Raw genomic sequence first — 25,206 nt, forward strand, 5'->3', positions numbered from 1 at the left:
AACACCAGACCCAACAGTGAATATGTCTGATAGTCTCCAATCAGAACACCAGAAGTGTCTCAATGTGCCCTAACAACCCCATTGCACCCTTCGATTTGGTAGTGTGTCCCTGCCAACTAAAGGGGGCAGGGAAGTGCATACAGCAGGAAGGCCAACAACAATGGAGACCGGCAAGCTAAGACATCAATATGTAACATAAAAACATGATGGATCCCAATGTCAAAACTAAAATGGATGGGAACCATGGAAGGGGAAGCAGGAGTCACATATGTGTCTGGACCCTAACGCACACGAGACAAGCCTATATGGGCCCAGCTGGAACCTACAGTGGATGCCCTTCGATGCCACACAAAGCAACACACTGTCACATAAATGCACAATAGACAAAAAAAAATTAAAAATTAAAAATGCGGGGCACCCAGGAGGGTGTAGGGACAGGGTGCACCTCAACACCCACATATGTTGATGTTCAGAAAAAAAAGAAAACCCCTCCATGGGTTTGTGGGTCGCACGGCTATTAGGTATCGGGAGAGCTGTCGCTGCTGTCACCACCCTCTGGTGTAGCAATAGAAGGTGTCAGTGGTAATGGAGGTAGACCATGTATAGCCCTGGTCTGGTCCTCCATGGCAGCGGCCATGCAGGACTGAGATGTTCACATCTGCAACATGATGGCACGGATGTCTGCATGCAACACCTCACAGGATGCACGAAGTTCCGCTTGCTCCACATCACGGGATGCACGCAGTTCTGCTTGCAACACCTCGCAGTTGGCTCGCTGTTCCACAGATATGGTGTGTGTCAACTGTCGCATCTGCTCTTCTGAGCATCTACTGTTTGCTGCCTCAAGTGCAGTCAGTGTAAGTTGCAGTGACCTTGCCTCTTCCTTCAGGGCAGTCCTGTGGGCCCAACCCTCTGCAGCCACGGCTTTGTGCAGAGACCACAGTTCTACCCTTCAGCACCTGTTGCTGGCCTGCATGTGGAGCATCTGTGAGCGGCATGTGGACCACACTGCCTGCTGATGGAGCTCAGTCTGTCTTTCTGGGGGAAGAATGGAATTGGTCACCCTATCCCTGCCCTGAGCCAATATTTCATATGAAGCCCCCTGTTGCTGTGCAACTGAATACATGGATTGCTCCTACCCATTATCACCTGTTGGCACATGGCCACTGCGTTGGCATGCCACACAACTGTTGGGCCCAAGGAAACCGGGCCCTTGATATGCTGGCACAGTCTGTAGCTGCAGGAATACATCCCTCCCTTGAACAGCTGTCCCAGGAACAGGATCCAACACTGTGGAGTGTAGCCTTGCACCCGTAACCACCACGGACTGACGTTCCAACACTAACTGGCCTGTGAGCGGTCTTCCCCCACTACAGATGTTTGGGACTGGCCAGCACCGAAAGTTGATTCACTCACCTGCGACAGTTCCAAGGAATCCATGTCCGATTCACCACCAGAGCCATAGGCTTCCTCAGAGGCAGAGTCAGAGTGAGTCATGGCCAGGGTGTACCTTAGCACCAGTGGATCTTCATGGGCTACCACACCACGCCCTCCACTGGTGCCTGGTTGTGGTCCACTCTACTGCACCTCCTCCACCTCATCCTCTGCATCCAGTTCCTCATCACCTGCACATGGACAGAAAAATACATGAAGACACTTGTAAGTAGCATAGCCCACACACATAGGTATCACAATGTAGTCATGCAAAACGTCAACCTGCCATGTCAGTGAGTTTCAAAATCTGTCACGTACGCATTGTGAATGGAAGTCAAGGGTAACATTAAAGCAGACATGGATGTGTGTCAAAGGGCACGACACTACATGTAGTGCATGGTGCATAGCACCTGCTTCACAGACAAGCACCAGACAGGCATAGTTGAGTTACCAGCATCACTGATGCAAATACACAGATGCCAGCAGCATATCCATGCCTGAACTGTCAAACAGCATGAGATGTAAATTGATGCCTACTGTCCCTGATCCATATACAAGCTTTTGACATGACATGATATGAAAATAACAATTACCAAAAACACAAGTCTCATACAGTGCTACGGTGCTACGATGCTAGGGTGGTGGAACAGAGTGAAGGCAGAAACACTGATTCCATGAGTCCAGGTCACATTGACATAACACAAGTGAATTGGCATGTAGAAGTGGAGACCTGGGTTTGAATGTAGGAGGGTGTATTGAAGTACATGGGAACATGCTCAATTTACACTAGAGCTACATAACTCGGAAATGCAAAGTTGTGGGCTGACGGCAGTGTAAGGGCAAGTGCATGAATCAGGTGTAAAGTGTTGTCAGTGGGCTGGAGGGATATAGTAAATACACCCCAAGTGTGGGTGGTGCATGGGAGCCAGTGCCATCACCACAGTCCTAGGGAGATACCTGGCACCAAAAAAAAGGACCATTCACACAGTCAAGTCCTGAGTGAGTTGCAGAGGGAAGAGAGTAGAAGAACAGACATTTCTGTATAGTCTGTCGCTGTAGGTCATCAAAGGAATGACCAGTCCTCTGGAGACAGTGTGCTGCTGGGGGAAGGAGCTGAAAAGGAGAATACTTCTGAGGAGGAACAGCTGGCAGGGTAATCTGTCAGAGACGTCAAGAGATGTGACGAGAGAATGCAAGTGTGCATAGGAAGATCATCACAGGCAATACGCCTAACAGTTTGTAGCTGGAAGAGGGCCAAGAGAGGCTGGACAGAGAATGACATGGAATGAGTGAGCAGGAGTGGTGATGAGGTTTGGTTTGGTGTGCAGCACATCGTCCGTATGCGGTCTTCATGACAACAAGCAAATGCTAGTTCACCAGGGCAGTCAGGTAAATGTAGGCATAACTGCATAAAAATCATGACACTTCATCCAAGCATCATACAAACGTCCCCAACACACACGCATCACCACTCACGGGACATGTCATCATCGCCTTGGATCTGCTTCACTTCAATGAGATCACTGACAATCTCCTCATGTGGAGTGAGTTCCTCCTTCTCTGGCTGTGTCCCACTTCCAGTCACCAGAGTAGGGGAGTAGGCGGCACCCAGCTTATCCTTGGCTCTGCATCAGAGGTCATGCCAACGCTTGATTACCTCCCAAGCTGTGCGCCTCTCATGGCCCATGTCGTTAATACGATCTGTGACGCGGTGCCAGTGGCCCATACGCTGAGCAGGCGTATGTGTGCTCCCTGCCCGCACAAGCATGTCACGTTCATGTTCCAACATGTAGCGCACGAGGATATCGAGTTCCTCATTACAGAAGCTCTTCTTCCTCAACGTGTGGGGCTCCTGTGCCGTGTGGTTGGAGCCTATCCCGATACTGCACGCTTTTACTTCTTACAAGGTTGTACAGACCCGGAGTGGCTGGGACCACTTGGGCCAGTAGGGGCTGGAGTACGGATGGAGTGAGCAATGGCATCAGCCACTGATGGTACAACAGCAGGCAGACTTGTAGGTATCCATACTAGGGTGCTGGTGCCAGTAGCCTGCACCGAACGTCCCTTGGACTTAGGGAGATTGAAATCAGCCACAGAGTCACTCTGGGCCTGGAGCGGGACCACTACAGTCCTGGTTGGGTGACCCTGAGCCTGGGGGGTGGTAGCCACAGCTGCCCCTGCAGCTCCCACACCCTAGCTGCTCCGAACAGCAGATGACACTGCTGGACCTCTACCTTGGGTGCTGGGGACATCAGCATCAGCTGCATCTCCCTGACACTGTTGGGTGGGGGGCATAGCTCTCCCTGCACGGGCCTGGATACCTCAGACACCTTGGACATCTCACCGACCTCACCCACCTTGGCCACCTTAGCCACCTTGGCCACCTTGGCCACCTCAGCCACCTCGGCAAGGTCACCCACCTTTGCCTCCCTTCCCACTTGTTGCCCTCCCAGCCATGGCACTGATGGATAAGTGCAATGGGAGGTGCAGCTATGAATTGTCCTGGGCAATTTGAGTGAGGGGGCAGGGTACATGATGTAAAACATACCACTGTGCTCCAGCAATGCTCAATGTAACCCCATGGGAAAAATAACGGGTCGCGTAATGCACAGGCACCCCAAAACAAAAATAAACGTGTACCTGAATCCTCGGTAGCCCACGTGTGATCTAAACACATTAGGCAGTACGCTGTGGCACCCAGCAACACATAAAATGTGTATGCGACAAACACGTAGGGTACTATGACCTCGTAAATGGGGGTACGCCACACACAGGGGCAACCATAGTATGGAAATATGGTACGCAACTCTCCGTTTGCCTCGTACAAAACAAAAAAAGAAAAAAATCACATGCGCGTGTGTGCGGAGGAAACTCCCCCGCCAAAACAAGAGGTATGCACTGTCACAGTAGTGAACAATTCGCGTGGGACCCCAAAATAATCCGAAGTCGATGTGTCCGTCCGCCACGAAATGCACGTATATTGTAATGTTGTCCTACGCACATCTTTAACCCGATACTGAATGGCAACACGCAATGTTCAGCGCGTGTCATGTAATTGAGGCGCTTAGGGCCGTTCCTCTGATTCCACGCTAATGCGCTGTTTCCGCACATGCAGAGTCACTCTGTTTCCTACTGGCCACGCGAGTAACACAGAAGACCCACACTCCTGCCTACCAGCTAATTTACCTGCCTCCAACTGCCCCTAGCTGCCTCCTATGAGCGATATGCTGCTGCCTGCCCACTCTGTGTGCCTGCTGCCCACGTGGCCTGCATTTTTGTGCCTGCCATTGCCAGTGCTCCTGTCATTGTGACCACTTCTGCTGATCCTGAAGACTCCTGACTGTCATACCACCGTTCCACAGCCCAGTCCCAGGACCACCTTGCCCACCCATACCTGCCTCGGCGATTGATATGTCTGACACAGCACCATCTGAGGCAAGTGGCAACCCCCCGGCAGAGAGGCAAAGGGCTGTCAGCTTCTCACACAGGGAATTTGGCATCCTGGTGTAGCAAGTCCTGGGGCATTATGATGCCCTCTTCCCCAGACCATCACAAGTCGGCAATGAAGGACGGAAGAAGATCTGGGTGGACATCATGGGTGCCATCAATGTGGAGGGGGTGGCACCCCGCAACTACCAACATGTCCATAAGCGCTGGGAAGAATTCAAGTCCAGGACCCTCAACAAGGTCCGGCGCCTCATCAGGGCTGGCGATGACTGAAAGGGTGCCGGGGCCAGTTGACCACCGATGAGATGCAGGTTCTGGAGCGTTTCAACCCAGCGCTGCACCCCCAGGTCTTGGAGTTGGTGCTCCGTCTGGGGTTGACTGGTGAGTGCCCATGTGTTCTTGTCCAACATAGTACATGTGCATGTTGACGTGTGGTTGGAGTGTGCACCTTGGCCTCATGTCTGACATGCCTCCTGTACAGATGTCTGTGTGCATGTCCCAGTCACAGCTGCATGTGAGTCCATTGAAGCGTGTGCCACATCAATGGTGTCTGTGTTGTAATGCGTGATGCGCGCCAGCATGTAACGACGTGCACATGTTTGCATTCCTGAGTCTGGACTTGGGCATGCCAGAGGTGTGACACAAGGGTGCTTTGGGTGACATAATTGACATGCATGTTGTACATGTGCATGTGTCTGAGTAGTGAGTGTGTGACTGGACAACTCTGTGATGTATGTTACTTGAGCTATTGATTGTGTGATTGCCTCATGCTGCCAATTTGACCTCGAGTGAACTCTGACATGATAGCTGCATGGCCTGCCTCAGGACCGTCAGGTAATGTGTGTGAATGAGATGTGTATTTCCCATGATGCGTGCAAGCTGAATGCACAATTCCGATTGGCTGGCAGTGCACTTCCCTGTGTGTAGTAAACAGTGATGATGGTTGTGACTTTTGACAGTGCCACTGATGTACATTTGCATTATGACAAACACATATATGCTCAGTACCCTGATGTATGTGTTCTATGTTTCCCTATCCACAGCGACGAAGGAAGAAGAGGGTGAAGAAGGAGCTGTGGAGCATGGCAACAGGGGTGCCTCCACCAGGAATAGACTCAAGGCCCAGTCTGCCTCCCAGTTACTGTCATCTTCTGGAAGTGAGGAGACTGGTGCCGCACCTGAGTCAATGGCCACAGCTGCTGAGGGTACGTCTAAGAGTGTGAAGGTGGTGAAGGACTCCTCAGCAGTTGGAGGGACAGGTGAGCCCGCACAGGGGCAAGACAATGCGGAAGAAAGGGCGGAGGCATACAGTTTGGCGTGGGAGGGAGAGGACGAGTAGGCCACATCAGCCCCACCTATGCGGCCCAGCGGGGGAGATGACATAGGTGTGACTGGTGCAGTCCATGTTCAGGGGCCGAAGGCAGTGCAGACCGCCCTGGAGGTGCCTGTGTCTAATCCTGTCCCTGGCACTGCGACTGCACCAGTATGCACCTGCAGGCATGTCCCAGGCCGGACCCATCTGCAGGCGGCGGATGTTTCCACCAAGACGGAAACACCAATGCCTGCAGATGTTGCCATTCGGTACAGGGTGGAACCTGTGCTAGCTGGTATCATGAAGCGGGCAGACTCCATTCATGATGATGCACAGGCTTCCAATATGGGACATGTACATCACAAGGAGGTCTGCCATCTCATTAACTGGATAGCACAGTTCCTGGTATCGCAATGGATGCGTGGGATTGCCACTTATGTGGCCCTCTCCTCGTGTGCCTCCTCTGTGCGCCAGTCGTCCTCCCTGCCGTCTTCTGGCTCAGATACCACCAGTGCCCCCTGTGCACCTGTCCCAACCCCGGTGGCCAGTCTGGTGGAGACCACATCATTGCCAGAGTCGGGAGTCGAAGTCAGCACTCATGGTCACCACGGAGAACCAGCCAGCGACAGGGCATGTGGCAATGGTGGAAGAGCAGGCACCAAGCAGCAGGGCACATGCATGACAGCCCTGGGGGTTGTCATCATCCCTGAGGCTGTCCCTGAGGCGCAGGCACCGGGCTGTTCGGCGGCAGCAGGCTCAGCAGAAGAAGCGACAGGACTCAGGGCTTCCAATGAAGGAGAGGCAGATATGCACACGTCGACCTTTCAACAAGGATTTCTTCTGTGTTGGGGAGATTCGGCCAGCAGATCGAAGCAGAGCGGCAGTGGGCACGGAGGGGACGACTCACCATGGCCTGGGTGGAGAATACCCTGCGTCGGGCAGAGAGGCGGGCTGAATTCCTCAACGAGCCTTGCATGGAGTTTGAGAAGAGCACGTTGAAATCCCTGCAAGACCTTGAGTGGAGAGCACAGACCCGAATATTGGAAAATTGACGCAGAGTTTGATGATGCCCTGGCCGAGACCTTGCGGGGAAGTGGTGAGTCAAAGGACTAGCCCGCTGCCATTGTACATAGTTCTTTAGGTGTATGTTTCCTTTTGTTTTTTCTTTCTTTGGAGTTCTCTTTTCCAAGGATCATCCTCAGTTCACCGTGGAGTAATGGTTTTCTTTTTATTTGTTTTCATTTTGAACTACTTAATGGACATTTACCATATCTTGGCTTTCATCTTAATTTGCTTTACTTACATTTTTTTTCTTTTGAATGATATTTGATTTATTGGATCATTTGATGCTGATTTGATTTATTTGTTTTATATGAGTATGACTTCAATACTGTTTTTAAAATATATATTTTGATTGAAAATCAAAGTGGTGTCTGGTTTCGATGGTTTGGGCCAAAATTCAATCCTGCTTCCTCCGTTCTATGTCCATGATGCTGGCCTATGTTGTTCATGTTTGTGCACACATGCATGCATGTGTCATGTTTGACTTCCAATGGCATGTGGCATGTTGTGGTATGCATGACCAATGGCTGTGTGTTAAGGTGCACTTTGAGTGTGCAGCGTGTTGTGGCATTTCATTTCACATCTGCTGCATTTATGTTTATCTGTCCGCAGTGTGTTGGATTGGTGGGGGTGCGGACATGTGGCAGGGCCTGCCTGTAGGTTGCTGTTACAGGTGTGGGGGACAACATGAGGTAGGGCCTGCCTGCAGGTTGCCGTCACAGGTGGGGGGAAACAACATTAGGCAGGGCCTGCCTGTAGGTTGCCGTCACAGGTAGGGGGACAACATGAGGCGGGGCCTGCCTGCAGGTTGCTTTCACGGGTGATGGGGAGGGTCCCATGTGGTGTGGGCTGCCTGCGGGGTATGGTCACGGGTGATGGGGGGTCCCATGTGATGTGGGCTGCCTGCGGGTATGGTCATGGGTGATGACTGCTGGGGTCTGGCTGTCCCGTGAGGAGGTCTCTGTTTCCAGGGGAGTTATGCATGTTACGCGCAGGCCTTTCCACGTGGTTTGTTTGGCTCATGAAAGCGGTGTACGTGATTATGCTGGGGTGCGGACGGGGTACGCGTGGGCCTTTCGATGTGATTTGGCTGGTGCAAGTGGGGTACGCGATTACGGTGGGGTGAGGACGGGTTACGCGCCGGCCTTTCCATGCAATTTGGCTGGTGCAATCGGGGTACGCAATTACGCTGGGGTGCGGATGGGGTACGCATGGGCCTTTCCACGCAATTTGGCTGGTGCGACCGGGTTACACGATTACGCTGGGGTGCATATGGGGTACGCACGTGCCTTTCCACATGATTTGGCTGGTGCGACTGGGTTACGTGATTACGCTGGGGTACGGACGGGGTACCCGCAGGCCTTTCCACGCAATTTGGCTGGTGCGACCAGGGCACGTAATTCCACTGGGGTGAGGACGGGGTATGCGCAGGCCTTTCGTCACGATTTGGCTGGTGTGACCGGAGTACGCAATAATGCTATGGTGCAGATGGGGTACATGTGGGCCTTTCCTCGCTATTTGGCTGGTGCGAGCGGGGTATGCGATAACACTGGGGTCCGGAAAGGGAACGTGCGGGCCTTTCTACATGATTTGGCTGGTTCGACTGGGGTATGCGATAATGGTGGGGTGCGGAAGGTGTATGCGCATGGCTTTCCACACGATTTGACTGGTACAAGCGTGGTTCGCAATTACACCGGGGTGCGTACGGGGTACGTGCAGGACTTTCCACGCGATTTGGCTGGTGCGAGCGGGGTACGCTCTGATCTTTCACGCAATTACGATGGGGGGGCTGTGTGCTGGGCCACGGATGGTGCGGGGCCTTGTGCTGTATTGGGCATTTCACTGGCTTTTTCCTGCGCACTGGGGCATGTTGAGGGTGTTACTGGTGCTCCTTGGTGTTCATTGTGCCATGGCTACTGATGCCTCGGAAAATCCATGAATACGCATGCCGCTCAATTGCTAGTTTGTGCCAAGGCTGGCGCACACGGGGCGCACGCTCATTCTCGGCGCGCGGCACTTGCGCTGCTTCTGCACTGGATTCTATGAATTGGGCCCACTAGTGTCTCACCATTTTGTGCTGGAGCATGGCTAGTCTGCCCACCTCACAGGTTCAGAAGAAGGTTATTCGTTATCCTGGGTACAGAGTTTTGAAGGAGAATTTTGGTAACTCTTGCATGATTCAAATATGTGTCTTAAAATATGTTTGAATCTTGCCAAAAATAAAATTGGCTTGGCAAATATTTTGAAGATAGTTATCCTCCTAAGAGTTTTATTCTGTTCAAATTCGATAATGTTCATGTAGTATTCCTTTTGTTCTGATTAAGGATGTGATTGCATGTACGTGGGTTGAAAACAGAACACAAAGAGGCAGCATAAACCAAGCAGCAAAGGACAATGATTGCTCTACCTGCCCGATTTTGAAATGTATTAGTGAGCAAGAATGGTGCAGCATTTTGTGGATTTTTTAAATGGCAGGACAGTCTTTTTTCAATATTTACAGGGATTCATCCTTAACCTTTCATGACAGTAGCCTTTTAATTGAGGTGTTTTGTCAAATCTAAATGCAAATAGAAAGTTTGGTTTCAGTTACATTTTTAAATGTCTCCTGCTATGGGACTTTCCCTTTGTATCGACCTATTTTGTGGGATACGTTGGCCTAGCCAATGAAGAGTGGGGTCAAATATGCAGTCCTTGGTTATTAAAATGCAACAGTATACTAAAAGAATTGGTAGATCGTGAGCGGGGTAAAGGCTTTCAGGTATTCTACTTTAAGGACTGCCAACTGCAGTCCTTCTGGAATTGTATTTTCCCATTCAGAAATTCAAAGATTTACCACGAGCCGGTTGTGGCTCTGATCATCTGTGTACTACCGGGCTACGGCACTTACAAAGAAACAGCTGCTATGCAAGATTAATTGGATGCAATCTTCTCAATTATATTGGGAGAACTCAAAGCACAGTTACATATCATAGTGCTTTAGTCAAGAACCACAGAATAGTTTTAAAAGCCCTTCGGCTAGCAAAACCGCAGCAAAACCATAACTTGCGTTGCACAATTTATACCTTACACTAAGGAGTTTGAGCAAACTGGGAAGGCTGATGCAGTGTTTGCTGAATGTGATGATATGGATGCTGATTTAGTATATGTGACATTTGAGTGCCCCCTGCTGAAGGACATTTGGGGTGAGTTTGTGTTCATGAGCTCTGAAATAGTGGATCAGGAGATCCAGGTAAGGCCTATCTGAATCCTACTTGAAGCAAATGTAAATGAACTCTTCTACACAGAGTGACCGTTAACAGATGACTTAATCTTAATTACACCTTTTTTGATCATGATGAGAAGCTGTCTTCTAAACTCTGCTCCCACATTGCACAACTGATGGGGGGATCTATTCAAGTATACACATCTGTACCTTGCAGTAGTGTAGACAAGGTTCATGAGGCCGAAAGTAGACATCTTGGGAATGTTGTTCTTGGGGTAAGCAGGGGAGTGGGAATCATACGTGGTACTACTCTCTGCTACCATTCTCAGTCTTGTTCTTAGCGCTCTACTTGGTGATGTTGCTTTTCCTGTTCTCTTAATTGGTGTACGAGTGCATAGGTCCACATAAACAGCAGGATTTTTGTACCTCCATTGTATGTGAGTGATTACTTCCTTACATCTTCTATTGTGCATACTATCTGGTCCTCTTTCAGAACATACAAAAGAAGTAACTTAACAGAACTTGACTAATTACATACAGTCACAGATGATAAATATAGTGATACGTATAGTGGATCCGATCCACAACACAGTTACGATGGGGCTCATGTTCAATCACCTCAGAGAGTAAAAGGAAGGCGTTAAACCAATTCATAAGTGTTTTACACCTTGCTCTTATGCTCCAGGAAATGTTACAACTATTTTGCAGGCGGAGTGGGAGGCGGAAGCGGATTTAAGTTGCTGCCTCCTCTTTTCCGTTCTTGCTTCAAAAACACATAGCTGCATGCCAGTATGAGATTATGATGCTGTCCTGAAGTTAATGGATTCCTGTAGAATCTGCCTTTTTAGCACATGCTAAAAGCATGCAGATTCTATTAGCATACATTATAATTGCCACTTGCAAATCGTAATTTGCAAGCAGCAGTTAGTTACATTTTTATAAAACGTAGCATAAATTAAAAGCACAGAGTAAAGGCAATTTTGCTTGCTTTTTTTCTCTTTACTTTTGCCCTCTGTTCTGCAAAAGCTGAAAAGTGCATGCAAGGGACGCAACAGTACACAAGTGCTAACATGGCAGTCCCAGGCATGCAATTAAAACTTATTATAAAATGATGACATATGAGTTAATCTTAATTTCCCATGACTCCTGGAAAAATTCATTTGAATAACAAAGTAATTATCAGTAACTCAGAAGTTAGTACTCTCATACTCCTGTATACTGTGTTATATTTTTATCCACACCACTGCGCCACACTGCACCCCTTTGCCAATGGGGAAAGAACACTGTCAAAAATGGAGGAAATAAACCTGTGTGTGCCAAATCTGAAAAATTGCGCATGGTGCATAAAACCACCAAAGAGCTGCACATCCTGCCACACACACAGGCAAAGTTGGTGTAAAACAGGAATCACTGCTGTCATCTGTCACTGTCACTTGAAACAAGGCTACAAAAGGGCTAAAATACGAAAATGCCAGTAAATACAGTTTCCTAATCAATGGCAATCTTCAAAGTGCTTTGTTGGTGCTAAATTCAGTCATTTTCCCAGAGAATTATTGAAAGGAATGTTTGCTGAAATCATGGATTCTCCAGGCAGTCCGAGGAATCCAGGCCTCACTGACAGACAGCTACATCAGAAAATTGCCTGTCAAACCCAGTTTAAAGGTATTTTCTTGGTCCTGAAAAATTGCAAAATCCACTATTTCAAGCATGTTGGTGAAGGGCTAATTCTTTTAAAATGTTTAAATCCTTTATAAACTGTGCGTATATTTTATATGGGAAATGAAACAACTTTAATGTCAAAGGGCCCAGTCTAGGGCCAATCCACTAAGTAATTCTGATCTGACAGCCTGGCCTGGGAAAACTGACATCTCTGCTTGACACTTCCTTGAGAACAGGAAGGCTAATGGCTGTTAATGGTTCCTGCAAAATGAAAACAAAGAAAGCCTCAGACATGTGTCTCCTAGCTGACCCAAGGACAAAGGAAGGCTTGGACACCCATCTTCCTAAAGGAGGGAGGGGCTGGATGTGGAGGAGGTTTCTCAGTGAACTTCAAAGGACTGGCCATTTGCTCACTTGGAAGTAAGAAAAAATCCCGGACTGGATTTTGAATGGAAATTACTTGTTTTTGCCTCAGAACTTTATGACATTTAACATGACATCCAAAATAAGTAGACAAGTGAAAAATACAGACTTATACATCTTAACTCATGCTAGACAGTTGAAGATGTGGTAGGAGTTTGTATTACATAAGGAACCAATGATACACTAAAACACTGATTGTGGCAAAACTATTAATGTTGCAAATTTAAAATTGTATGTACTTGATCCTTTGATCAGCACCCAGAGATGTATCAAATTAGAAATTATTAATCCAAAGTGTTATTGGTAAAATTGATAAAAATCCATAGAATGACCAATACAGCTCTCACAAAGATGGGAAGTGAATGTAAATGTAGATAATTGAGTATAAAGCATGTGTACAATTTTCTGAGGGTACATAATGGTAGAAATGTACATTTGTGCAAATGTATGTTTTGGGTAAAAATACAGGTGGGAGTTCCTAAATCCTGTCATAATATGACAGCTCTGTTTAGACTGCCAACCAGGACAAAGCACACGTCAGTAGCCACTCATGGACATGGGGGTGTGTTTTGAAGTTCTGCCCACACCATACACTGGGGGATGGCATTTGTAATGTATAAATATAGAGGTTTCACTACACAAAAGACACACTGCTTCAAGAACAGACTGCTTCCAGAACACACTGATTCCAGAACCCATCCAGATGTCTGCGCAGCACCTTATTGCAGAACTTTTCATCTTGTAGCTGACTCCAGGAATGTTTGAAAGATCCAGATTAATTTGCAGAATCCAGATTCTAACATTGCAAAATTATTGCTGCCTGACCCAATTCCAACATCCCAAACTTGAAGGGATTTAATTCTGATTCAGCTGGGCTTGCCACTGTTAAAGCTTACCTGCTGAAAACTTGCATCCTGCTTTCTACCATGTCCACTAACCAGAAGGGGCCCTTCCAAATCTAGGCTGAGGTGCAGTCCAAATTGACCAGAACCGCCTTGCTGATCCATTCCCGCTAGAGGCGCCCTGCTGCCAGTAGACCAGCTCCAATTCATTGACCAGAGCTGACGGTCCAATTTATGATTGTCTCACCTGTGTTTCAAAACCATAACTCCATAGTGATTCTGAAAAACTAAAGTAAATCCCAGGAAAAAAATAGAGTATCCACAACAGGATGGGTTACGCTGATCACGTGACTGTACGATCCATCTGTGGCATTTGCTTTTTCATAGTCATAATATAGTGTAATCAAACATATCTGTCATTTTCCAAAGCGCATTTCTGTTTTCATTGTTGCGCCTATTTTGCAAAAACGTCTCTCACTTAAACCTCTGTAACTCACTCAGTTTTAAAGATAGAAACAAAATTTCAACTCTCACTGATACCTTACTTCCTTGGATATATCCACAACAGTATATTTGATCTGTATTTCTTCAATATTGCATAGTAAAAGTTTGCAGCAAATTTTCAAAATTCCCAAGTTTACACGTGTAATTTCCCCATTTCAAAGTGCTTTTTCCATCCCATCCTAATCTCAAGTGTGTATTGTTGTTTATATTATGGCTCATGTATGTTAGGACCTGATTAGTGTTGCTTTGTATTTATAATTGTTATCCATTTTAGCATTTTTGCACCCTTTTGCAGTATTTCACAAAGCCATTTTCACCTGTCATTTTCAAAAATAAGGTTTTCTCTCTTGTTTGGGAGGGAGGATTGCCTATAACTCTAGACATTGTATTTGATTCCTGAAAACCTGCTGATTACTCACATTGGTGTAGGATTGCTCCTTTGTATTTAAACAAACTTTGCAGGGGAATCTTAACCTAAACGCTATCTGTGCACAACACAAAACTGTTCTTTTTCCTGTGTTTTCTATTTGGCCTCCTTATAAGTGAATTACATTGCTTTGCTCATCTTTCTGAATTGTATCGTCACCCTTTGGGTGATTGCTGCCCCATATATATCTATATTAAACCTATGTGTGATTGAATATAAAAATACATAAATACATCTTTACCTTTCCAAACTAGCCTGATTCCTGGTTCAGTGTGACCTGGGTGGTATTTTGAGAAGGGTGTGGTGTGAGTGGTATATCATTCAGAATATTGAACTTATAGACAAAAATAAAATAAGGGTTTCATTTGTGCACTACAATCTAGGCGAGACTTGGGTGTGTGCCTGATTGAAATCCTTTAAAATACCTTATGAATGGAACAAACTTGTAAAACAAGTAGACATCTGCAGGAGTAATTCAGGTTTACATAAGTAGCCTCTTTGTGAGTATGTCCTGATTTTTTTTTTTTAAATACATTGGACGTTACAGAAATATATTTTAATTGCTTCAATATTTAGGAGCTTATTCTTTAATTTCATGTCAACCTTTTGAATAAAAAAGGTTTTTATAATTAATTGTTTTAAATTAGATTAAAAGTATATAAAATTAAAACAATTCAAACATATATTTCAACATGTTCAAATTTTCTGTACTTTACATTATTTTCATAAGAGTGTTCAATATAGCCGTAGGAGCAATTGTAAAATATGTGTAGACATTTGCAATTTGATGACGTATTAAAATGGGAAATGTGATCAATTTCGTTGACTTCATTTAAATGTTGTACAACCCTAAAGCATGTCAAACAGCAAGAGTGATGAGTGCATCTTTGCATAGCTCTTTTTGTGATGTTGATCCCCTTGGTTGCCCTTGGTACAGTATATATTAGTTTAATTGTCCTTATATGTTAGCTACTGATACCTACTGCTGATATTGCTTCTAGAAAGGGCTGGCATACTCAATTAAATGTCTTCTCATTATTGTATTGTAATGCAAGTGGTATTGTATAACACTCTTCCACCACTTTTGGTGGACTCACTTTGTGGAGCTTCATGAGAAGAAAACGGGGCGGTACCATTTGTGGGACAGTAGAAGTGTGAGGCAATTGCTTCCACTCTGCAGGAGTGCAAAGGTGAGTAGTGGCCAAACCGGCTAATCAGCCCACACACTTCTACAAACAGTGATATCAATCCCAATGTTAAAACTGGTGCACCTCAGAGATGCACCTCCTTCACCTTTAGTGGTAATGTGGTCTGTGGGAGGGCTCTACTCTGAGAAGGGGGGTGAATTTGATAGAGTAGAAACCCAAACAGCAATAGTATAACAATTCCAAAATAAAAGAATATGCACAAAATGTTCTATGAAAATATATACTTTATTTACACAAATAAATTGTACAATTAACTATCAAAACACTCTATAACACACCCATGTAAAAGGAAGACAGAGACATGCAGAATGTAATACTTAGTGGGGATGGAAAACAGGCACAAGGAGTTCAAAAGGCATACGTCCTGTAGGAAAAAGGTGCAAAAGGTTCTTAACCAGTTTCCAGGGCACCTGGACCAAGAGCAGAGCACCACGTCAATGTACCTGATTCCAAGTTTAAGTGGTTCAACTGTGTCAAACCAGGCCTCAAGGCGCTGCAGATGTGGTTGGAACCATGTTCAGGTCACGTGATTCATATTGGTCCAAGCTGTGAACTGGCAATGAGGTCATTCAAAGTAGGTGCTCTGCGTGGATTGAAGGTGGCAGCTGGGTGATCAAGATGGGATAGGACAGCATCTGTTCTCAGGTCTAGTTGGTTTGAGGTGCTATCAACCGCTGATTTAGGACAGCATGTAACGCATTGCTCCAGTGATTCGAATCAAGTTCTGGGGGTGTGAACCTGTGACCCCGATTGTTTAATGCAATGTTGAAGTGGTGGGGGTCTGAAGTCATCTTCAACAGCAAGCTGGTTAAGGTAGCCAAAGAGGTGAAATGCTCTACCTGGTAGGGTGTGGTAGGAGGCTAATTCAAAAGGTGCAGCAAAGGTCGAGAGAGTGCCAAAAGCAGCACCAGCCGATCCTGTTCAAAAGGTGTTGCCTTGTTCTCTTTCTCCCAACATGGGGAAGGCAGCTTAACATCTACAGGGGTCTTTCAACTCCAGTGAGGTCCCGGGTAGCAGTGCAGCTGATACAGAGGCAGGTCTTGCTCCAGCAGTAGTTCACCCGCAATGTACTCTACGAGTGGGTAGCATGCAAAGCTTTAATCTTCATTGGAGCACTCCATCGTCATCGCAATGGCAGAAGGCTTTGAAAAGATTAACTCTCCCAAAAAAAGGTCCAAATTAATTATTTCTTAAGTATGTGGGAGGGCTGTACTCTTAGAAGGGGTGCGAATCTGAAACAGTAGCTCAAACAGCAAAAGCAATAGTAAAACAATTCCAAAATCTAAATTACCAAAGAAGGGGTGGGAAAACATTTGTTAAATGCAAAAGACCACAAGAGATTGGAGGACACCAAGCTGTCTTTAAAGGATACAATCCTCGTCCTTGCGACAAGTGGTCTCTGCTTTGTTGGATCATATCCAGAGTGTTTTGTGCTAAAGGAAATGGTGTTGGAGACAGGAAGAAAGGAGAGGTTTAGAGAAAAGCAAGATGATGGAATACTTCCCCCAACTATGCTGAGCTCACTCTAACTACACTAGCACCACCCGTTTCTGAATCCCTCAACATTAAAGGTCCCTTGGTATGCAACACCCTGATGGGATTTTAGTCCTTTTCTTTAGAGTGTGGCCTCTGAATCCTTCTTCCAAGGCTGCTACTGCAGAGAGATTCCTGGGCCCGGGAGACAGATTTAATGTGTGCTTCAGTTAAAAATAAAGCCTTCATAAAGATCATATAAACAACAAAAAGAAATATTACATAAAATACTGTACTAATAAAACGTCATACAATTTGATTAATCTGCACATACATTTCATAACAGCAGGCCTTCCTATAACACCATATATTTCATTATCCTCAGATAATACATGATCGATATGTATTTAATAAATTTCAGCCTACAATTCTATAAACACTAGATATTTAAAAATCCTCATAACTCTAATGTTGAGTAAACCAATCTACCTGAGTAGCATCAGGGCCAGATTAGGTCATCCTCCACAGTATAGTCACAGCATAAATATTCACCCATAAAACAGTTCCTAACATCAGAAAGCCTCACACACTCACACTCCACCAGCTCGTTTATGACGTCCATTTAAAAAAAATTACAACAGGGGCTAGGAAAATCAAGATTGCTGCAGATATTTCGGATTTGGCCCATCAAAATATGATTAAATCGGAATCTCATGAGTAGTGATCTGAGAGTAGCGTTTGCACATTTTTCTAAGTCAGAAAATGACCCCTTTTTTTGTGTTCCCCAGACAGTTCTTGCTACAATCTATAGTTTCTCAATACTGATCATGTTTTTATCCATTCCCATTCCCACAAGCGTGTTTTTGTTTTATCAACATACGGTGTCATGAAGTTGCTGCACTCTTCCTCCAATATGGCATTGCAGTCAGAAACCCATTTTGTCAAAATCACGCATGTTTTACTTAGCAACACATTATTCAAGTTGCATAATAAGGATTCCAAGGGTGGGCTAATCACTTTCCTGAAGAGAAGCATCATATTCCATAACACAGACTTTTCAAGAGTGAAAGACCCAGGTCATATCGGATGGCCATAAGGGGGACACTGTTAAGTAAACTCAGCACCTTCCCCCACAACATGGCTTCAGAACTATTCATGGATTCCCTTTTAAGTAATAGCATTATCTCAAGACCATAAATCAACGTTGGAACCGCTTTCATTTTGCAATATTCTATTACAGGGATCAACCCGAACCTCCAGTACTTATTGTTAATTTTCTTCTTGGATGTAAAACCATCCACTTTTAGTTGAAGTGAGTTTTTTTTATATCCACATTCCTCCATCTACTGTGGCTTGGAATACCGAAGTACATAAAGTGCTTACTAATCTCAATAGATATGTTCTCCATTGCCCATTTAAATCCCATCTTTTTTGGGGAGAATCTCATATTTTTCATTTTTGATTTATTAATTACTAGCAGAAAGAACCCATACTCTGCAATGGGCTCTGTAACAGACATGATTAAGCTCATCCATTGTTGAAAATCAATTACCCTGTTGGTCACTGTCCCAAGTTATTTATTGATTAATTTGCTTTTCACTCTGAAGTAAACTGCACTGAGAATGGGCATGTGTTACTGGCGGACATACCCCGGAGCAGACGTGCATGGGAGTTGAGAGCTGGCATGTCGCAGCATACTGGGACCTTCTGTGCACTCTCCTCACCTACTGCCTCACCCTGAAGCAGTGCAGGGCGGTGTAACTTTCTCAGAAACAGCGCATCCTAAGGCTTTGAAATGTGATCTTTGAGGTCCAGTAAGGAACTTGAGTTTTGCTCCTCGCATCCAGATGCTTGCAATGAGCTCTGTCCAGTCATTCTAAGACCACCTTGATGTTCTGCCACTTCCAGGTAACCGTCTTATGTGTGCTGCTGCAGAAATCTAGGGAACGAGATGTGGTGTCCGCATGTGATGTAGCCAGTGCTTCCCAGATGGTTCTAACAGGTAACTGTGCATAATTTGGCACAGATTGGTGTAACAGTCGGAATTGTATGAGAAACATACAAACCCACAAACACATTTTTAGTTTCATAAATATAGATAAGATTGTTAGCTCTTGCTTAAATATGCAGTGCTATTAGCAGCCTCTACAAGCCCATTTTGGTGTGATCTAAAATTAAAATATCAACAGCATGAGTTAACCATTTTATTTTAGTATCACCCAGGTGTGAGGAACCCAATGCATGACCATCTATGGCTTCTCTGAGGTCGTATATATAAATATTAAAAAGACAGGGAGACAGCATGCACCAAAGTCTCACCCATTTGTTTGTGAGGATAATTCTTCCTACCAGATCCTGCCAGATCCAACTGCACCTATGTGGATGTATTTGAGTGTAAGTAGACCAGAATATTCAACAGACCAGGCAGATGGCCCCACTTAGCCAATTTAGTCAATAACCTATTCCAGTTTACAAGGTCAAACGCATTAGAGAAATCAAGAAAACCCCAAAGAGGTGTCGAGATGGGCTCAGCGCTCTCTCTCTGGGCCTCTGGTGCTTCTGGATCAGGACTGGAAAACTGGAGACCAAACAGGAAAGCAGGCAGAGAGGCTGGATTTCAAAAGACATTCTTTATTCTTCACAGAAAGTAGACAGCATACAGCAGGAACTCCAACAGTTATCAAAGGAGCTCTGGATTTAGTGCCCTTATAGACTGTATCAAGGCTGGTTTAATTTAATAAATAGTACACAACCATTGTTATTGCTCTTTATAATTAAAGACAAACCCTCTCCCCTCTCAGGGTTGGTTGGCTGGACTGCCACTCACCAGGTACCCATGTCATACCTTAGCATGCAACTAATTACATTTGTGTGAGATAAACTTGACCTTTAAAATGAATCCTTTGATGTGTCAAGAAAGAACATTTCTTACATCATCCTTGAGATAATTTTGGCAGGCAGCACCATGTCACCCTTTCACAAGATTGCCTGTGAACCCAACAACTGTTGCTAGCTGACCAGCTGTCTGTACTAATTGTTACCTTACCTTGAATCACTACATGGCTCCCCCCGGCTCATCAATGTCAAAATTACTGCCAAGAAGCCCAGACAGTATTACCTTGTCTACTGTTCTTTCAATGAACTGTTTATAAAAAAATTATTCAATAACATCATCATGACTTTGTGAAATTCGACCATTTTGTATTTCTAGAAACCATTTTAGGATCTGCCTGACTATGGGCCTCATTACACGGAAGGCGGTAAGGGTTAACGTTCACCGGTAATGCTACCAGTGACCGTTAACCCTTACCGCCTTATTACGAGGTCCCTTTGCGGGTTGGTACTTTAACGCCTGCTTTTAGCAGGTGTTAAAAAACAAACCCGCAAAGGGACCTTGGGGCTAATTACGGTACCGCAATTTGCGGTACCGTAATTAGCGCCTTCCCCATTCCCATTATTCCCTATGGGGGCAAAAATGGGAATGGGGAAGGGCCTTGGTGAATGGGGAATTACCGCCCCGCTCACCTTGGAGTAGGGCGGTAATTCCGCCATCCACCAAGGTGGACAAGGTAAAATACTGGCGGCAACCATGGCGCTAATAGCGCCATGGTTACCGCCTACCATGTAATGAGGCCCAATGTCTTATTCTGAATGCCTGGTTATTACAAAATGGTTGCTGATTTATTTTTGATCAGAACTTAGCTCCTGACAGTTTCGGCCCTAGAATGCTAGTATCTATAATAAATGCATGTTATCTAACATGCCCTCTGTTGCTCAAAACATTCTGACCCCGAAAATATATGCTGCCCTATAATGTGCTTTTTTCGGCCTTCCAGGCACTACAATTTTGATGTTTGCAGTTCTCAAGTCATTGATCAACTCGACAAGTTATCTGCATTCAGTTTGAAAGGGGTTGGGTCTTCCTCCTATATATTCAGTAGAGGGGGGGTGGGGTCTCCTTCCTGTGCAGAGGCTTGGAGAGTGCAATCTTCCATGCATATATCAAAAGATGTTCACAGTCATAGAATTAAATGTGGTGCCAACAATTTATTGAAAATTGGATTGGTTTCTATTGAGGCAACCCACCTTAATAGCCCATCCTTCCACCTTTCTTAGGATCAGCGAGGAAAAACTCTTACTGTTCATGTCTAATACTGTTATTGGGTGATAATTAAAATATTTGGAGATGGGCACCACAAATGACAGTTTCCAATAGTCTGGTGTTTTACCACAGTAAATAATATCAGCAAACAGTACAAACAATATAGTGGTCCAAAATTCCAGATTTCCTTTCAGAGTACACCTTGACAAACCATTCATCCCTACTGCTCTAAAATGTCTTGTTCATTTGATCAAGAGGAAAATGTCCACATGATTAAAATGTAAGTCCATTTGCTACTAATTTGGCGAGTCTCCTGTTCAGTGTGCACCAATCTCCTAGAGTATATGCCAGAGTGCAATTTCCATTTCTCCTTCAACCAATGTATATACCCCTGTTAACCTAATTTTAACCCCAGGATTGTGCCTTGCTGATTCGCCACCGATGATTTAATACCCCTCAACTCTTTCTTCATCTCTCTTTTTTTCACTAGTTCTTTTCATCAAAGGTATGGAGATGTGCTTTTCTCCATCCAAATCAGGATGGGCAGAGTTAAAATCACTGGCTAATAGAACTCATCATGTGTTACTCTGGGTTGACCACTCTTACAGAATAAAATCTAAATTCTCAAGATATGTGACAATGTTATTTTTAGATCCAATGAATGTTTACCACTACAATTCTCAGATCTCCTGATTCTACACTGAGACTATATTCCATCGATAGCAGGTCTCGGTATGCTTCCCCAGATCTAGCTACTTTCAATCCAAGGCAATTGTCAGTTGCAATAAAAAGGCCACTGGATGTTCAGCCCAATAATCCCTGTGAAGCAGTTTTACATACCATGTTAAAACAGAGATTCAGTTTTCCGCATAGTTTCCTGTGGCCCCTTGTGTTCCAAGATATAACTTTAAGATCTTTTAGCCGGCTAAAGATTACACCCACCCAGGGTTTGTAGCTTGTTGGAGCTCATTAGAGCCTATGGCAGCCATGACCAGTTATAGTTATGTTCCAGCCGGCTGGCACAGATTTTCACTATTCTCCCACAGTTGATACGCACTGAGGCATTACAGCATGTTAGTGATAAAGCTTCAGCCCCTAGACTATTCAAGTCACCGGATTCCCGATATCGAGGAGATGTCGGTTTTCCCAACATCCTTCAAGAAAATGAGCTACGTCATATCTGATTGCCCTAAAACCTCGGCATCTGACACTGACATCTCTCTACTCTTGTTGTGATATCTAGAGCACTTAGGTCAACCCATTTTCATCCCAAAAGTCTACCAGTTCAATGTCTCATGAGGTAATAAAATCTTAATCTAGGAATATTGTAAATAAAATCAATATATTAGATCAATTTAATAGGGGCCTGTTACTATCCTGTAAGATAAACTACACAAACACTCAAGGGGCGTATTCCTTTTCACTTTAAGAGGAAGTAGATTATAGTAGTGCAACCACACATTCTCCCGCTTGTGTCGAACTACGTTTGGAGGATGCTCCAGCTGACTTATTTGTGCTTATTTAGTGACAGTCAAGATATGTTAACTACCCTCACAACGGATCAAAGAGAAGCAGTTCCCATTAGCTATTTCCTGCGGTTGCAACAGAGAGAGAAGGTTTAGGGAGAATACACAGTCTCTCCATGGCTGGCCTGGTCTCAATGTTGTGGCATGTATATGATACAGATCAGATGTTGCCTTAATAATTTTGTGAATTACCAGCCACCATACCACAAAGACAGATATGGCTTATGTTTAAAAATAAACTGAAACCAGGATGATAGTTCATCATAAGTATTTTTTGGAGCAGAGGTGCATATTTTAAATTCACTTTGTGTCCAGCAGTGAGTTGGCTGTCACAGCAGCTGTCAAAAGGGTGACAATGGCTTTTGAACCTGCTATAAGCCAATGGAGAGCAGGTGCTCCAGATCATGAAACTGATGCAGCAGCAAACATGTGTCAATATTCTTTTGGCATGGAGATAAGGGAAAGGTAGATCTGAGTAGCAGATCATCCTTTCTGAGATAGAATCACCCACATAATTGTATTAATTAACACAATTATAATAAGCATGGATTCAATGCCTTTGCCAGATGGCTATTCCTCAAAGGGAGAGGCAGATGCAAAACCAGTGATAATGATGGGTTAAGGTCAGAAGTGCATAGATCCTGTGTGCCAATGTGCCTTCTCTGATTTCAGAAGAGATACTTGGAGTATATTTTTCATAGGGATGAGAACAAGGTCTAATGGGATGCAGCACTTTTGGCATGGTTAGCTGCTGATTTGGGAGAGTGTGATAGGGTTAAAGAAGAAAGATTAGTCATGGCTCTATTTGTTTTAATCTGCTAACTGCTATAGCTGTGGCTGTGTGTTGTTAATTTGTAGGATATCTTAGAGGAAAGTTGGTTAGTCAGGAGAAAGAGTGGAGTTGGGCAGACAAGGCAAAACAACCCAGTATTCATACCACTAGCCTCTTGCAGACAGGTTCCATTTCACTAGCTCAAATTGCCACTGGACCAGTTCGTACACATGGATTCCTCCAGATCACCGACTCTACCCATCACCTGTGGAGACCCACAATGATCCACCCTCTCCCTGTGATTTTCAATCTTTACATGGAACCACTTAGAACCCTCTTCACTACACACAACAGCCATATCCATCAATGTACAGATGACATGCAGTTCTACCTCAAGATATCCTCCATTGAAACATCCACAGGTTCCAGACCTGCCTCACATTGTTCCAGTCCTTACCTGAAGCTCAACCCCTCCAAGACTGAATTCCTACTGCTAACCAACAACACTGAATACTCTGACATCTGCTATGAACCTCTAGAGACTCACACCCTAACTGGCCACAAATGCTAAGCCCCATGGCTTGGAAATCAATAGACACCTCTCCTTGAAACAGCACATAGCATGAAAGACACAAATGGCTTGGTACCAACTTTCTCTCATGAGGAACATACAGCTCATCATACCAGAAAATAACTTCAGATCTGCGGTCCAAACATTGGTCCTCTAGCACCTGTGTGGTGGTAATGCATTTTTTTGAAGGTCTTTCAATGACTACTACCTTGCTACCCCTGAGATATGTCTTGTATGCTGCAGTTTGACTCAACAAAGGACTCCACAAATTCGACCACATCACTCTGACCCTCATTGAACTGCACTGGCTCCGACTGAAAGCCTGTATCACCTTCAAATCTGTCAGCATTATCTACAAGGCTGCCAACCTGAAGTTCCCAAGCTACTCACTGGCTACTTGATAACACCTAGTCCCGCACACCCTTTACTCCCACCCCTACCTGTGACTGGTGATCTGCTCTCCACTTTTTCCTCCCCTGTTTACTTGTAGATAACTTGCTGCATTGCCTGCCCTCCCCTTACCATATTGTTAGCTCCCTGATCCCTTGAAACATAACTTCCATTACCCTGTTCCTCACCCCTATGATTAGAAAGTGCTCAGTTCTTTCCTAAAGCTAGGTCCTCACTCAGTACATACATTAATAATCTCTCTCTCTCTCTCTCTCTCTCTCTCTCTCTCTCCCTCCTTCTCTCTCCCTCCCTCTCTCTACCTCTCCCTCTCTCAAAAGGATACATGGGTACATGCTTAGGGTTATAGGATACAAACACGTTTGTTTCATAGAAGTGGCTTCTTGGAATTTGAGGATTACTAGGCACTCATGTGCATTCCTTCGTATGTTCGTTGGCATGCTGAGAGATGATTTAAAACCTCACTCTATAATGCTCAGGTGTTATGCTCAGTGGGATATTGGGACTTTGGCCTGCAAGGGCAGAGTTCCGTTGCGGGCAACGTAAAGTGTTAATCATGCAGCCAGACAGTGACCAGAATCCCTGCTCATTTCTCACAGAGGTCCTCCTGACTCACAAAAGCCTCCAACTCTTAGCACACACGGCACATATTCACATGCCAACATGAAATAACAACCACCCCTAGTGGCCAGGATTCACCAGGTCTTGTGCCCTTGCAAGGACTTCAGTTTCAGAGAGATAATGCAACCCTTCTGTAATGAGTTCTTCATGATGAAACGAGAAGCAGAAAAGATGGAAGGTTCATTGTGGAGTCTTTGAAGTTCCCCACAAAGC

Source organism: Ambystoma mexicanum, chromosome 3q (assembly GCF_040938575.1).
Source record: "Ambystoma mexicanum isolate Mex_15411 chromosome 3q, UKY_AmexF1_1, whole genome shotgun sequence".
Lineage (NCBI taxonomy): Eukaryota > Metazoa > Chordata > Amphibia > Caudata > Ambystomatidae > Ambystoma > Ambystoma mexicanum.